Here is a 14,972-nt window from a genome sequence, read left to right as displayed (position 1 = left end):
ATCACTGTTCACTTCACTGAAGTGATTCATTCAAAAACACTGATGTACACAGGAAAAAAAACATGTGACTTTGTTTACGATGAGTCAATAGATAGATAGATAGAGAGAGAGAGAGAGAGTTGGGTGTTGTTTTCTTCTTTTCTTCCGGTGTGATTTTTCTGTCATTGTGTACTTCAGATATTTGCATCCTTTTCCGACCATTTCTCATGGGTGCTGTGCATTTCTCTGTCTCCAATTGACAGCTCAAAATGTCTTCCAGATACGCATGACTGGGGCAGAATGACTGCCGGCAACGCCAATGAATAGAAACAAGTCCCCACAGTGAGAGTGAGAATGTAGATAACTGATAAAGCCAAGATACACCTACTGCCTATCATCAGCCTGATTCAATTCTGCTTTATCTAGCTGCAATGATACGATTCTGATACCTGATAATACTGTGGCTGCAGCAGCACTCTGGGCTTAACAGGTTTTTTTTTAGAAAAGATAAAGTAAAAGGAAAGAACATGGAAGGAGAGAACGAGAGAATGAAAGAGGAAAAAAAGTCATGAGCTTTGTGGTTTGGGAGTTAATATGAGGGAAATTATTCTAATACTACGGAAAAGTAAATACACACTCTTTGCACGACTAACATTTGCAATAGGTGCGTAAGTGAATTCAACTCACTTTGATCTGAGAAAGTAGGAGTGACAGAAATTCAAAATGTTTTACAAGCACTAATGAAATCCTGTGAGAAACAGTCAATATTACTCTAGCAAAAAACAACATGCAAGCTTTTCCTTTTACAGAGGAGTACAGAGACCCATTCTCTCTATTTAAATCTAGACCAAGGGTAATCGGCAAATAAACAAAATTATGTTTACAAAGACAGCCTATCTTTTATCTAAATGCAAAATCTCAGAGCGTTATCACCTCCACAACATAATCATTAACTCTCAATGCATGAAACACATGAGGAATCGTGGGAGGTTATTTGGCCAATCAAAAGCCAAAGCATGTACTGCTAATAGAATCTGTACAGGTGGTCCAGAAAATTTCCAAGTCATCGTTCTTCTGATTGGTCGAGAGCAGCATGGCGTGTCTAGCGGGCACAGGATGTAGGCCGTCAGGAGGCCTGATTAATCTTCATTTTCCTGCTCTGTAATTTTTAACCGTGATTCACCAATCAGCCACTGCGACAAAGACATTTTGTGCAAAGAAACACTTGGAAGTAATTACCAGACTTTGCAATGTAGAAAAAAAATAGTGTGAAAACTAGCACAGAATATGTGCAAGAAGATCTGCTGATACAGACCTATAGGGTTTGGAGAAGCTAATGCGTTGCGGTGGATTCATCAATAGCAATATAATGTTTTTTTATTTTGTAAGAAATTACAAAAAATATCATTATAATTCATAATTAACTATTTGATAAATAAATGAATTAAATCAATTTTAATAATAAATAATAAAGCTTGATAGATCTTTTTAAATAGTGTTTAACTGTGAAGACCTGCTGTTTTGTAAAGATGTTTTTTAAAGGTTCATTTCAGTTCATTACTTGAGAAACTGATAGATAGATAGATAGATAGATAGATAGAGATAGATAGAGATAGATAGATAGATAGATAGATAGATAGATAGATAGATAGATAGATAGATAAAGAAATACATTAATTAATTAAATAAATAATAATTTAAATAAAATAATAATAATAAAAACTGACCTCAAAATTCTTAGTGATGTACATAATCACCATATCATCTTGAATTTTACATTTTCAACAAAATGTTTGCATTTCTGCAAGAAAGTGGTAAATTCATCCATAGTATTTTAATGTTATTTATTTTTAAATAAATAAATGAAATTTAAAAAAAAATCACCCTTAGGACCAAATTATTTCAACTATCTACAACGACATCCTGTTTTCCAGAAATAATCTGCTCATGCTAAGAGTGGGAATAGGGAGTCACACACACACACACACACACTAAATGTGCCAGGTGAAATGATAAATGGGAACCAGTGAGTGTACTGCCTGGGTCTCCACCAAGGGTAGTACGAAGCAAATCACCAACAAATCAACAAAACAATATGAAATGTTTTGTAAGACCCCTGGAATGCAGCTTCAGCATTAGAGGAAGCACTGACCCCTGATCAGAGAGAACAAACTCTATCCTTCTCTCTTCTCCTTCCACGAAAATCTATTTCTCCCTCTTCAGGCAAACTCGTTCTGAGAAGGCTTATGGATAGAAGTGTTTACATTCTTTAGTAAAGCATTAAAGCCAAGTCAAAAGCCTTGACGTTAGAAATAAAGGAAGTGAAGGACAGAATCGAGTCGAGTGAAAGAGTTGATGATTCACTGTCAACTCTAACCTTTCTGAACCTCTATCTCTCTACCACCATTCTGAACCTCTGTCTTTCATTTAGTTTCACCTCCAAAACACAGGGTCAGGATACTGTATTTATTCATGAACTAGGCTAATTGTGCAAAAATGTCCAAAAACATGTGTGTGGAATTTCAAGAACATTTGAAAACAGATGAAAATTTGCCCCAAAAGAAATAAGAATTGCTCCCTAAATGCAAAATATATTTATTATACCATTAAAACATTCAGAATAACATCAAGTCAGATTCATTATTGCTGTTCAAAAGTTTAGGGTTGGTGAGATTTTGTAATATTTTTGAAATAAGTGCCTTTTCCTCTCCAAGGCTTTATTATTGAATTTTCAGTGTCACATGATCTTTCAGAAATCTTTCTAATCTTTCTCTCTCTGTGTTTTTGAGGAAAGCGTGATACAATTTTCCAGTATTCTTTGATGAAGAAAAAGTTCAAAAGAACATTTTTTTAAATAGAAATCTTTTGTAACAATATAAATATATTTACTCTCAACGTCTGATGAATTTAATGCAATTTAATTGCTGAAAAAAAATCTTACTCACCCAAAATTTGGAATGGTGTATATAATTCTTAATCTTGATTTTTACATCTTCAACAAAACGTTTGTATTTCTAAAAGTAGCGTGTACCTTTGCAAGCACAAATAAATATTATTATATATGTACAGTATATACAGTATAGGCACATCATTAAATAAATATTAATTGTATAAATGCAAGGTGTACACTTAAAAATGATTCATGAATCATTCTTGAATGAATAAACATGTTCATTAGTAATGAGAAAAGTCCTAAACTTATAGTGTTAGTAAGCATTCAGACTCATTTTTGGAGATGGATGTTTTATTTGGGAAAAAAATCAACAGAATAATAATAGAAATGTTCTTTTCCACTCTTAGGAAAAAAATTACATTTCTTGGATTGTGACAATCCATTTCCTTTTGTGACAGCTGCCTATACATTAAAATCTATCCGGCCCACTCACCCACCACCAGATTGAAAATCATGGCAGTCGTACAGAAGGGAAGCCTGAACCCATTTCAGTTTAATTACAGCACATTTTATTCCCAGGGAAAAACAATAGCCCCTTCAAACTGCCTATGAGGTTTTACCTCAAGATGATTTAGCTCTCAAGATGTCAAACTTTCTGTCAAGCAAATACATGGGTTGCAGTAGCCTAATAGTTAAGATTCTGTACCGCAGACACAAAGGTTCAGCCCCGAGCAGGAGTGGGACAGGAACTGGGGACTTACTAATATCACAGTCCTGCTCTATCACCATTGTGCCCTTGAGCTGGGCACTTAACCTCGGGTTTCTCTGCGAGAAGTGAGCCTGCAATTAATCCACAGAAAGTCAGTACGGATAAAAAAGCATGCTATGTGGTAACAAGCTAATAAGTTTGCAGATAATGGCCAAAATCCACCTACTCACACTGTCTGACTAACAGGTACGATTACTACACTTTAAAACTGATTATCAGTGAAGCCAATCAGATCAGAACTGACATATTCTGCCAGTTTTGTGTGCAATACACGTCAGACAGCCAGCAAACCGACTGTGGTTGGACCGTGGACATGCCGTTTGAGGCTGAGACTATGCATTACATAACATGTCAGAGCATGAATCTGCACGAAAAAACATTGATCATGAACGTCAGCAGATAGTATCCTACATTATGAAAGTCTCCTAATGTTTTTGATAGCACAAGACTGCCTAATAGCCTCCAGTGCTTGACTTTTCATTACTTTGGGCTTTTGTCGATGATGGTCTTTGGAGACCCTGATACAATCAAGTCCACTTTTACTGCAGAACTCTACCTAATTACCACACCATTGTCTTCAAAGGCAATCCTGATGCGCACTAATCTAAAACCGCACCGCAATCTTTTATAAAACACCTGAGAGCCCAATCGTGTTCCTTTTGGAAGCCCTGGCACTTCATCAGTTCTCACGCACACACACATAGCAGACAGCGCTGAAAGCAAAAAGATTGTATTTGCACCTCTAAGGAAACGAGGGCACGAGCAGAGGTTTGCGCTGCCAGGCAGTGATACGTTATGCTTCGTGCATGCAGTATAGGAAGATCCAGTCTTGTGAGGAAACAATTGCTATTCCATTTAAATTGCATTTTGAGTTTCTTTTGTTCTCGTTCTGCTTCATATTGAAATTACAGACGCCATGAAATTTGTATTAAAAGGTCACCCAAAAAGGGGTGTGCATAGTATTTCTTTTTCCTTTGTTCCAGTGCAAACCTTTAATTTTCTACAAAACAAATGCATATTTGTACATTGATTAATCTCCATTTGCACATGTCTATAGAGAAAGCCCAGAGGTCACTCTATTAAACTCCAAAATGTCATTAGTGTGAGTGGCATCTAAATTAGGGACAGCCACTTCACCCTGCCCAATTTTGGTTATCATCTCAAAGAAATATTGTTATTCAAAGACTGTTCTGCACATTTGTGGTTGGGATTTTTCAATAAATCTTTCTGCAGTTACATAGTAACTGACATTGAATATAAAATAATAGCAGTCTTCAAAAATCCTCCTTCTGTGTTCCATGGAAAAAAATAACAGCATACAGGTTTTTAACAACATGATAGTGACTTTTGGGTGAACTATCCCTTTTATGTACATAAGCTGTAAAAAATATAACGAAAAGTACACAGACATTTACTGCTACATGTCAAGAAATAAACACTTCAACAAACAAATCCTTCTGAGAGTTTGCCTGTTTTTTTGCCCACCTACAACCGCTGACATTTAGACAGATGGGCCAGCAGTTAGTATTTTCCTCGCGATATCTTTCTTGCTGTTGCCCCTGGTCAATCAGAGATCCAGTCGGGCTTAAAGAGAGAATTAAGAAGAGGCCAAGATTCAGGTAAATCTGACAGGGTCTGGAGGATCTATGCCTGAATAACTGCACAGGCTGGCCTTGCTACTCTCTGCTTTCATCAGAACTTCAGGCATGTGCTGAAGCGAACCGTTAAAATGTTCAGCGCTCAAGCTGTGGGTATGCACATCACGATTACTTAAGACAAATACAGTCTGAGGGCTATTGAAAAACAGTTACACACATTTTAAAAGCTATTATTTCCCTGATTCCCTGAAAACATGACAATCACTTCCTGTTAAACAACTGCACATTTAAATAAAACACAATACCATTCAAAATATATGAATCATGCATGCAGCTGTTTTAACCCTTGTGATGTGCTGGAAATCCTTTACCAAATGTGGTTTTCCCGGTCAAAAATGACCAGCCTTTTAAAAATTGCTGGTATATCTATCATTATGCTGTATTATCACAACAACTTGGATTCAGTCTTTTTGTCTTCATTCAATTAGAACAGATTTTGTATTTGGTTTTGGAACTCATTTGTTATATGCTGCATTGATCTAACCTTATGCACCTCAGTTTTTGAGTGAAAACAGCATGTTGTGTGGATAATTTTGGCCATGTTCTCTAAAAGACTGAGGTGAATAAACTTCAAAATGTTCCAAAAAGAAATACAAGATCTGCGCTAATTAAAAGATAACAAGTTGACAAAAACATTGAATCCAATATTAGGTAATAAAATAAAATAAAATAAGAAATTTATAATACATTTTTGTAGGTCAGTCATTTTTGACCAGGAACACCACAAGTGTAAAATCCCATATAAATCCCATATAAAATCCCAAATAAGCACAAAAATTATCAAAATATTTTGGGAAGTTTTAGTCTAATGCGATAACATTAACTACAATCCTTTCCAGGTCAAAATGACCAGAACACAACATGAGGTTTAAACATTACATTGTGGTTGCCAAGCTAAATTAAAAATACAATAACATTTATATTTCTTTATTCGCTTATTACCTAGTCCTAAGCCAGGTGGATACATACAGTACAAAATGGCATTTTAATATGGAGTATATATTAAAATTCTTTGCACAGTGAGAGTAAAACTGCATTTCTACTTCCAGGACTCATGGGCCTATGATAAATACGGCTTCAAACATTGCGAAAACATCAAAAAAGTACGAAAAAAGGCACCCTTCACATTCCTATTACCATAATCTATTTATGCATGAAATGCTTTATCATTGTGCATTACATAAAGCATGCACAGAAGTAAAAAATAGGCAGGCCAAACTGGGGAAAGTCAGCAAAACTTTGACTACAAACTGTGACTACTAATGTAGACTATTAAATCAATACGAAAGAAGACCAATTTAAGGCTTTTTACTTTCAGGGGATTGCATCAGAAATATCAGACAGTATATTTAAGAGATAATCAAAGTGTGAATGCTTTTAATGTCCCTAAAGGCAAAGCAAGCCTTCAACAGCATAGCTATTCTCTCAGTCTGTCAATATTGGTCAATGCTGAGCTGCAGGCTTCAGTGCACATCAAAGTCTTAAAACATGCTTTAGGCACTTACAGTAAACTGTGCAGAGAAAGCTTCTGTGATTGTCAAATAAAAAAATAAAAAACACACGCTCTCTGGCACTCCCAGGATACATTACTGAGAGTCATTTCTAATGTAAAGTGTAATGAGACCCTCAGTGATAAAGCAATAGCAGAGTAATATAATCTTTGTTGCTACATTTGCAAATCAGCATTCAATACGACCGTGTTAAAAGCTAAGTAGGAAAAATATTGTACTGCACTTACTATTTGCACTTACACTAATGCTGTAAATAAATCAAACCAAGTGATCCTACATGATTATTGTGAAAATGACAATGGCGTGCTTTCGTTGCAAGTGACAAAATCGAAAATGAGTTTGGTAAACTCTGTGACTTCAGCTTATCTCACACATTACAAAAACATGACTGCAAAGCATCAGATTTCAGAATACCTGCTGCAACAAAACATTCTGAATCATCTGAAAGACGTGCAGAGACATCAAATCTGTCACAATGCAATACATCATTCATAAAAGAGAATACAGGAGAAAGGCATGTTAGAACTTTGATGTTTTAGTGAAGCATGTTTAATCTTGCCATATCTTCTGAAAAACTGCAAAAGAATTCAAATTGGGCTTGCTCTGCAATAACTGAGCACGCTGAATCACAGTGACTGGACCATCAGTTCCTGAGAGGGAGCAAAGCAAATCACAGATGATATCTGTAAGGTTGTGATTTATATCAATCAGCAAAAAATAAACCAGACCAGCAACCTCACAAGCGAATCCTAATGTAACAGGAGTTCATAGAGCTACACCTACTTCCAATTCACAGTAAATCAGGACAAAGTAAAAATAATATAGTAGAATATATCAAATTGTACATGATTTATACTTTTTTTTAGCAAGTTTGAGCAAGGCCTTTAAGTATAATTCTAAAAACGCCCCCCTTTAGTTCATGGTGCACAAGTCTTTTTGCTGTAAAATCTTCACTCATTTTGAGACACAGTAAACGTGATAACTTTTATATTGTTAGTAATATTTCAAAATGAACACTTACCAGCCTGAAGCAACTTAAGTTTACTTGATTATCCATTAATCATTTTCTAGAAAAATCATGTTGTGAGTGTGTGTGTCAAATGTGAGTATTAAATATGATACATTAGGCTTGTGAGGATCTCTCAATCATCATTGTATTGCACTGCTTTATGGATTTGAGCATTAAAATAAGCATTTATATATCATCTTACTAAGATATTATTGAACAATATAGTGACAACTGATATTTATATGCATTTTATGTACTGTAAGCAGTCTGGTATATACATAATAAGCTATTAGAATTTTATTTTGGCCATATAAATATCAGCAACTGCATGAAATTACATATTTTTCATTTTTCTCTGAATAAAACTTAGGTATTTTTTTTCTTCATCGAGTGTAAGCTCCATATTCTCACTATATCACACTATAAGAGCCATAAAAACCTGATATATGAAATATGAATGATACTTTTTTTTTTAAGATTTTGTCTAAAAGTTCAATGAACTGAACATTGCCAAGCTGTGAGGTGGGGGAAATACCAATCTATCAATACAGAACTGCACTGTCCCTGAAACCCTAGAGAATGAACCTTCTATAGTATAAAAAATTCATGTCTGAATATGAAAGATCTTCATGTCCATACCAAACCTTTGGAAAATGCAGAATTCCTATTAAGACATCACAATATGTATAACTGTATGACCATGATACTGTAGTATCATTATTTGTGCATTCATTTATTCATGAATTCATGAAATTAATTTTTTGCTGTAATACAAAGCAGTGATGTTAACAATCTGTGAAAGTGAATTTTTTTATTTTTTTTTTAGATTTTAAAAAAGAAAAGAATCTTCAGATAAAAATTCCCCAGAAAACGAATTCTTTGAACTGAGTCTTTCGGTAAAACTGCTTATTGATCCTGTTAAGTAATAACCAAGAGAAGAGTTCAGAGTATCAGTGTGCAAATCATTAGAAGCATCACGTTAAACTTGAACCCATAAGACAGTGACCGGTGGAGCATTACAAAGAGAGTATGTCCTGCCCTTGCTCCTGTGCTAATTTTATAAGATGACCACCCCAAGGCAGACAAATGAGAGCTGTGCACTCCATGAAGAATAACATCAATGGCCGCTCACATCCCATGACTATAGAGTCCCTTTCAGAACGCTCCTTAAAATACATAATTTAACAGCAGAGTGCATCATCACATCACTTATTGATTATCTCTATATTATCTCTAAATGCTGTATAAATACATTTATAATGGTAGTGAATTTCGATTGTTACTCCAAGATTGTTGGTTTATGCCAATTGATATAGAATAAAAAAAAAATATTACAGTAATATCTATTCTAAGCATTTTACATGGGGAATGAAAAGTATGTGCAGTATGTGTGACACGTACACTCTTAAAAATAAAGGTGCTTCAAAAGGTTCTTCAAGCGATGCCATAGAAGAACCATTTTTGGTTCCACAAAGAACCATTCAGTCAAAGGTTCTTTAAAGAACCATCTCTTTCTTACCTTTTTATAATCTGAAGAACCTTCTTTCGCCACAAAGAACCTTTAGTGAAACAGAAAGGTTCTTCAGATGTTAAAGGTTCTTTATGGAACCAGATAAACAGGTTCTTCTATGGCATTGTGAAGCACCTTTATTTTTAAGAGTGTAGCCTGATATTTGTATGGATCTAATTAGCAAGAAATCATTTAAATGTGTTTTTAAGACAAGAATATCCATGCAAGTTTTACTGTTTATGTGACTCAGGTACGGTTTTGATAAAAACCTTCTTTATCTGCATATCTGCCTCATCCAAAGATTCATGCCTGGAAAAATATGAATATATATCATGCCTCAAATCTCCAAGTGGGTGGACTTGGAATAGAATAGGGTGGAATATAAGCAGTACTTGCTTATTTCACACCGCCTAATGCAATTGCACGATTCAACTGTGTCTGTGGGGCTGGAGGCAGAACTACGGTTCCCAGAATGCAATGCAGCAGGAATAAATCATGCAAAAATATTGCTTTATTGTTCCTTTTTACTGCAATATTTACACTTGTGTTAACTGAATCTATGTCCTTAATATGTGATCGTTGAGTCTCACAGCCATAGTAATTTGTGCATTGGATGTACTGTACAAAAGTGTCTGTACATTGGATGTACTGTCACCCAAAATAGCTCACTAAAAACTTAACCTCATGCCGCGTCAAACCTTTCTGACTTACTTTGTTCTGCAGAACACCAAAGACGACATTCTGAAGAGCGTCTCAGCATTTTATCACCCATACAATTAAAATCAATGTTGCTTTAGACCTCACATTCAATTTTTGGACAAAAACTGTAAGTCATGCAGGTTGGAAATTCATGGTTGAGTAAATTATGACAGAATTTTTATTCTAGGGTGAACTAGTCCTTGAAATACCCTGCTAACTGAATCAAATACTTGAGTTCAAGTACCATTATGAAGAGTATTTGTCCATGAAATTACTGACCCAGGCAAATATTACATGAAAGTACCAACAAAAAAAGAATCATTAACAAACCAACAACCTTTCCACTGTGATATTTGTTTCTTGCACACTGTAATTTACCACAATCATATCAAAGTTTTCCTGCTTGAAACAATAATATAATTTGAAAGCATATAAATAATGTATAGAAACTATTCTATACTATATACATACATATCTATACGTGAGTCTTATGCAACCTCCTCCCTGGTTCATTCGTTCAGCTGACTTGCAGTGATTTGTTGAGTTATATAAGACCGAAGCCATACCACAATACGAACAGACAGCCAAAATACAGTTTGAGATAATACAAGCTAACTGTGTGAAAAGAGTGTCGTGTTTCTGCTAGAAACACTATGCTGAAATCCCCAGCGCTGTAATGTTGATAAGGGAGATCACCATTGTGAGAAGCTTTCAACCATCTGTCACCCTGACAGTCGGGTCAGGGGGCGTCCACTTAAGACTTCATCATCCTGCCTGCTTCAGAGAAGGACCCTCAGTTCAATTAATAACATGTTGTAGTGCTTTGTTTTCTGCTGTTTGATTTCCATCAGTGGTGCTGGTACTTGTTCAAGGCCTGAAGAGATCTGCATTCAGTATTTTACAGCAGTCAGGAACATAAAAAGGGTAATAAATAGACAATTTTCTTTAAGTCATTAAGTATTTTTGGTTCTACTGGCGACATTCCTTGCGTGCGCTGGGTGCTTGTAACTCTAATTTAATCAAACCAGCAGTTTAATAAACTAAATAAGAAAGGACAAACAATTAAGTTTCTGTGTTAGTCTAACACCTCAGGTTATGATCAATGCATTTACTAATAAGAGTGATATTGAATTCCTGAGTTAGGACGCTCTGACTGACAGCTCTTTTTTTTGCTCTTTTAATAAAGTGCAAACAAATAACTCCTACGCTGGCATTAGCATTATTTTTGCGGCCATAAAAGTGTTTCCTGAGGGATGAACATAATTGGTTGTTTATAAATAAAAGCTAGAAATACCATTAAACGCTTGCGATGTGTCACTGGAGAGATCAGAGTAAACAACCTGTTTTTATTGCACATATTCCTCTTTGTGACAAAACATGGATATTGGAAACCACATGAAATTAACTGATAAAGTAGACTATCCATCTTTGTGCTTAAATCAACCTACAATTACTTTGTGGTTGCAATGGCTACCTTAACATTTACTAGAGAAAGTTTGCTTTCGGCTTCCCCAAATGTGCTCAAATCCTTTCTTACTGTGGAGAAAGGAAGTATATAGTATATATTTATTAGATCAAAAATACAACAAAACAGTAATATTAAGAAATAATATTAACAGACAGATCGATAGATAGATAGATCTATCAAACAGTTCTCTAGCGTCTAGTGATACTACATTATTGTTGGCACTTTTCACTTCTTCTTAGTTTTTGTTCCGTGTCTTTTGCCACCAGATGATGAATAATCTCATTTACTTCTATTAATTTCTCACTTAATATGCATCACTTACATTAAGCCAACAACAACAACACAAAATTGAAGTGTTGCTGGCAAATTATGCACTGAAACCTCAGTCGGTATTCCAATAATTTGTAGACTTCAAGATGTTGTCAATCAACCTACCACGGCTTATGTATTTTTAAAACACTATCAAAATGCAACAGCTTACAGCTTCACACTACACCGATAAGTCAGACGTTTCTTTTTTCAGTGCTTTAAAGTCCAAATCAAAAACGTGACAACCTTTCACATGCAGTTAGAGTGAACGGGCTCTGCCACAATGTTGTGCATTTTCCCCTCAAAAACACAAGAGGAAAAATGCTGCCTTAGAAATGTCTTGTTTTTTTTTTTTCAGGTAGAAACCATGGCTTCTGGCTTGGCTAAAGTCTGCCACCCTTCATTTGCATTGGCTGAGCTGAAATGGCTTTTCTTTGGGGGATAGATAAATCACCACACATCTCCAGGTGTGCACAGGCACACTGCAGCAGTCGCCATTTGGATCAGCGCTACAGAGAAGTTGGGGCACGCAGAGTGCTCTGCCATCAGTGTGACAGTGTTTGTGACAGCTTATCTCAACAGTTCTCCATTATGCGGAAGCTGCGCTCATGATCAAAAGTAAAATACATGACATGACTGACGGCGATCAATACAAAAAGACTCCAGATGTCCTTAATGTTCTTTTCCACCTGATTTCACCTTTTTGCTGACTTCTGAATTGTGGCACCAATACAGCCATGAACTTACAAGATATAACATTGCTATGGAAATGTATTCATTTTCATTTGCTTTATGTTCTCACAGTCAAGGAGATGGGTTGCTTTGAGATAAATGCAATTGTGAGTCAAGCTGATTTAACTGATATCTGCAGGAGTCTATAGAATCAATAGTGGATGAACCAAAACTAACTGTGCCACATAACTGAGAAAATCAAAGTTTATTTGAATGGCTAAATTAAGAGAGAGGGAGGGGAAAAGCAGCACTCTGGGCTGACAGATGGTATGACTCATTTAATTCTCAAGTGGAAGGACTTCAAGTGGAAAAAAGGACTAAGAAATGAGGTCCAGAGATTCTCTGGTGTCTGCAAGACATGAGTGTAACACAGTTCACCGATCAGAAAGTCAAAAGTCAACACTTGCATACATTTCATTCTTTCCATTAATGCTGATTTGTTTGATTTGTGCAATTTGGATCCTTGGTGCATTCACTGTGGCAAGCATATGATTTTATATTCAAGCATATAAAATCAAATTCAAATGACGCTGCAAGTTTGGAGTGTTGAGAAAATGCCAACAGAATTTAATCTAATTTCTCTTTAAATCAGAAACACATTATTGTAACTTCTGACAAATATTTAGCTTGTTTATTATGAACAGTTGGCAGTGATTCAGATGTTGATGTCAGTAGGGGTAACAACATCCTGTTATTAACTATCAACTATTATCCACTAGCAATTGTTCAATTTCAGTTTTTGTTTCCTCAGGAACATGAGTTTATTATCAACAGATATGTTATTTAGAGAAACCACAAGTGTTTTTACAAGTGTTCAGCCCAACGCCAAACATTTCAGCCATCAAGACTAAACGAATAAATGAACAAACGCTTAGTAATTATGCACATACAGACCAGAAATTATGTACATGTAAAAGAGTTGCAATGATTTACTAAATATGATTTCTCATTAAAAATAATTCATCTATACATTTTCACATTATTTTCTTGCTCCCATGTTCTTTAATTAATGGAATATATATGTTATTTATTAGTATAAAATGGTTAGCACTGTTCTTGGCTTGAATAAAATCAAATAAGGCACTCAACACTCGAAAAAATAATTCAGTGGATCTGTTGCCACTACTTAATTTAATGCATTAGTGCAAGTTAAAAATTCTAATTTATTGATTTAATTAAACATTTTAAGTTTTAAACATTTTTTAATGAGTTGTCCTGACATCTTAATGTTGATAATTACATCAAGGTAATACTGTGTGTAACTTCAACTTAAATATCTGTGTTAGTTTGTTTAAAACATTATTTAAGTTGTACTAACTCAATGTAATTAGCTCCATAACTTCATTTTTTCAAATTCACGTTTCAGGTTCCCAGCATTCTTTGCATGTGACTGAATAATGAGCGGTAATGTAGAAATAAACTCATATTTTATGCATTTCTACTTAAGATCAGAACAGGAGAAGATGTATTAATGTTCAGTGTTCGGTTCTTTTAGTATTTAAATGTGTTTCTGTTATGTTGGTGGTTTTTATGAGATTACCATTGTGCTGAAGAGTAGAGCGTTTGCTTAGGTTGAGAACAGACTCACTGGATATTGTCTTACATGCTGTTTCAATCAAAAGGCATTTGGTTGAAAATGCTTAAAGATTGGTTTCCTGGCAGCATTAAGTGTTGTTTCATCAAAAAATAATATTTTAGGAGTTTTTGTAACCAGTGTCCATGATTGAATCAAATTTAAAACAATGTGAAAAAACAACTTAGAACAACTTAATTTTTATGAGTATTCAACTTAATAATTGTTAGTTTTAACACAATTTTCTAAGTATACGGTCTTTCGATCCATCCATCCATCTATCCATCTATCCATCTATCTATCTATCTATTCATCCATCCATACATCCATGCATCCACACATGGATGCATGCACATTGTGTTAGTAACACACACACACACACAAACAACAAGCATTCTACACATGAATGTCTCTTTATTCAAAAGAGGGTTTTTTCAAGAATCAAACTCCGCAATAAGGGTCTATACAGATCGACGGACTGTTGCCGTCCTCAGCAGTTTTGTTGTGCAGCTTTGTTCCAGACAAAAATGACATTATTTTAGACAGAGTTTCTGGAGCCAAGCGTCAAAGGACACAAGCACAGGCCACCTGTGTGTGACAACTAAAAAGAGCATGTAATTTATAATACAGGCTCTGACAAAATGTTCATTGCTTCAGTCATTAAAATCATTGCTAATTTTAAAAACAATTTGAATGATAAAGTCAATGTCTCATTCATAAAGATGGATGAATCAGTGTTTGTGAATGAATCTATAGTCACTATATTACTGTATACACAATATAACAGTCTAAAGGGGCTTATTTGCTATACACACACGTGTGTGTGTGTGTGGTCCTGGTAAAACCTAGGTGTGTAGGTGTG

At 35.2% G+C, this 14,972-nt stretch overlaps 1 protein-coding gene across 3 annotated transcripts in view; it reads right to left on the bottom strand.

Moving 5' to 3' along the window:
* opcml (opioid binding protein/cell adhesion molecule-like) overlaps positions 1-14,972 on the bottom strand; it is a 146,053-nt gene that overhangs the window by 62,362 nt on the left and 68,719 nt on the right. The gene's annotated exons all lie outside the window — the stretch shown is intronic.

This window comes from Sinocyclocheilus rhinocerous, unplaced genomic scaffold, assembly GCF_001515625.1.
Source record: "Sinocyclocheilus rhinocerous isolate Xijiao unplaced genomic scaffold, SAMN03320098_v1.1 scaffold708, whole genome shotgun sequence".
Classification (NCBI taxonomy): domain Eukaryota; kingdom Metazoa; phylum Chordata; class Actinopteri; order Cypriniformes; family Cyprinidae; genus Sinocyclocheilus; species Sinocyclocheilus rhinocerous.
Note: the sequence above shows the minus strand (reverse complement) of the source record. Positions and strands in the feature narration are given on the sequence as shown.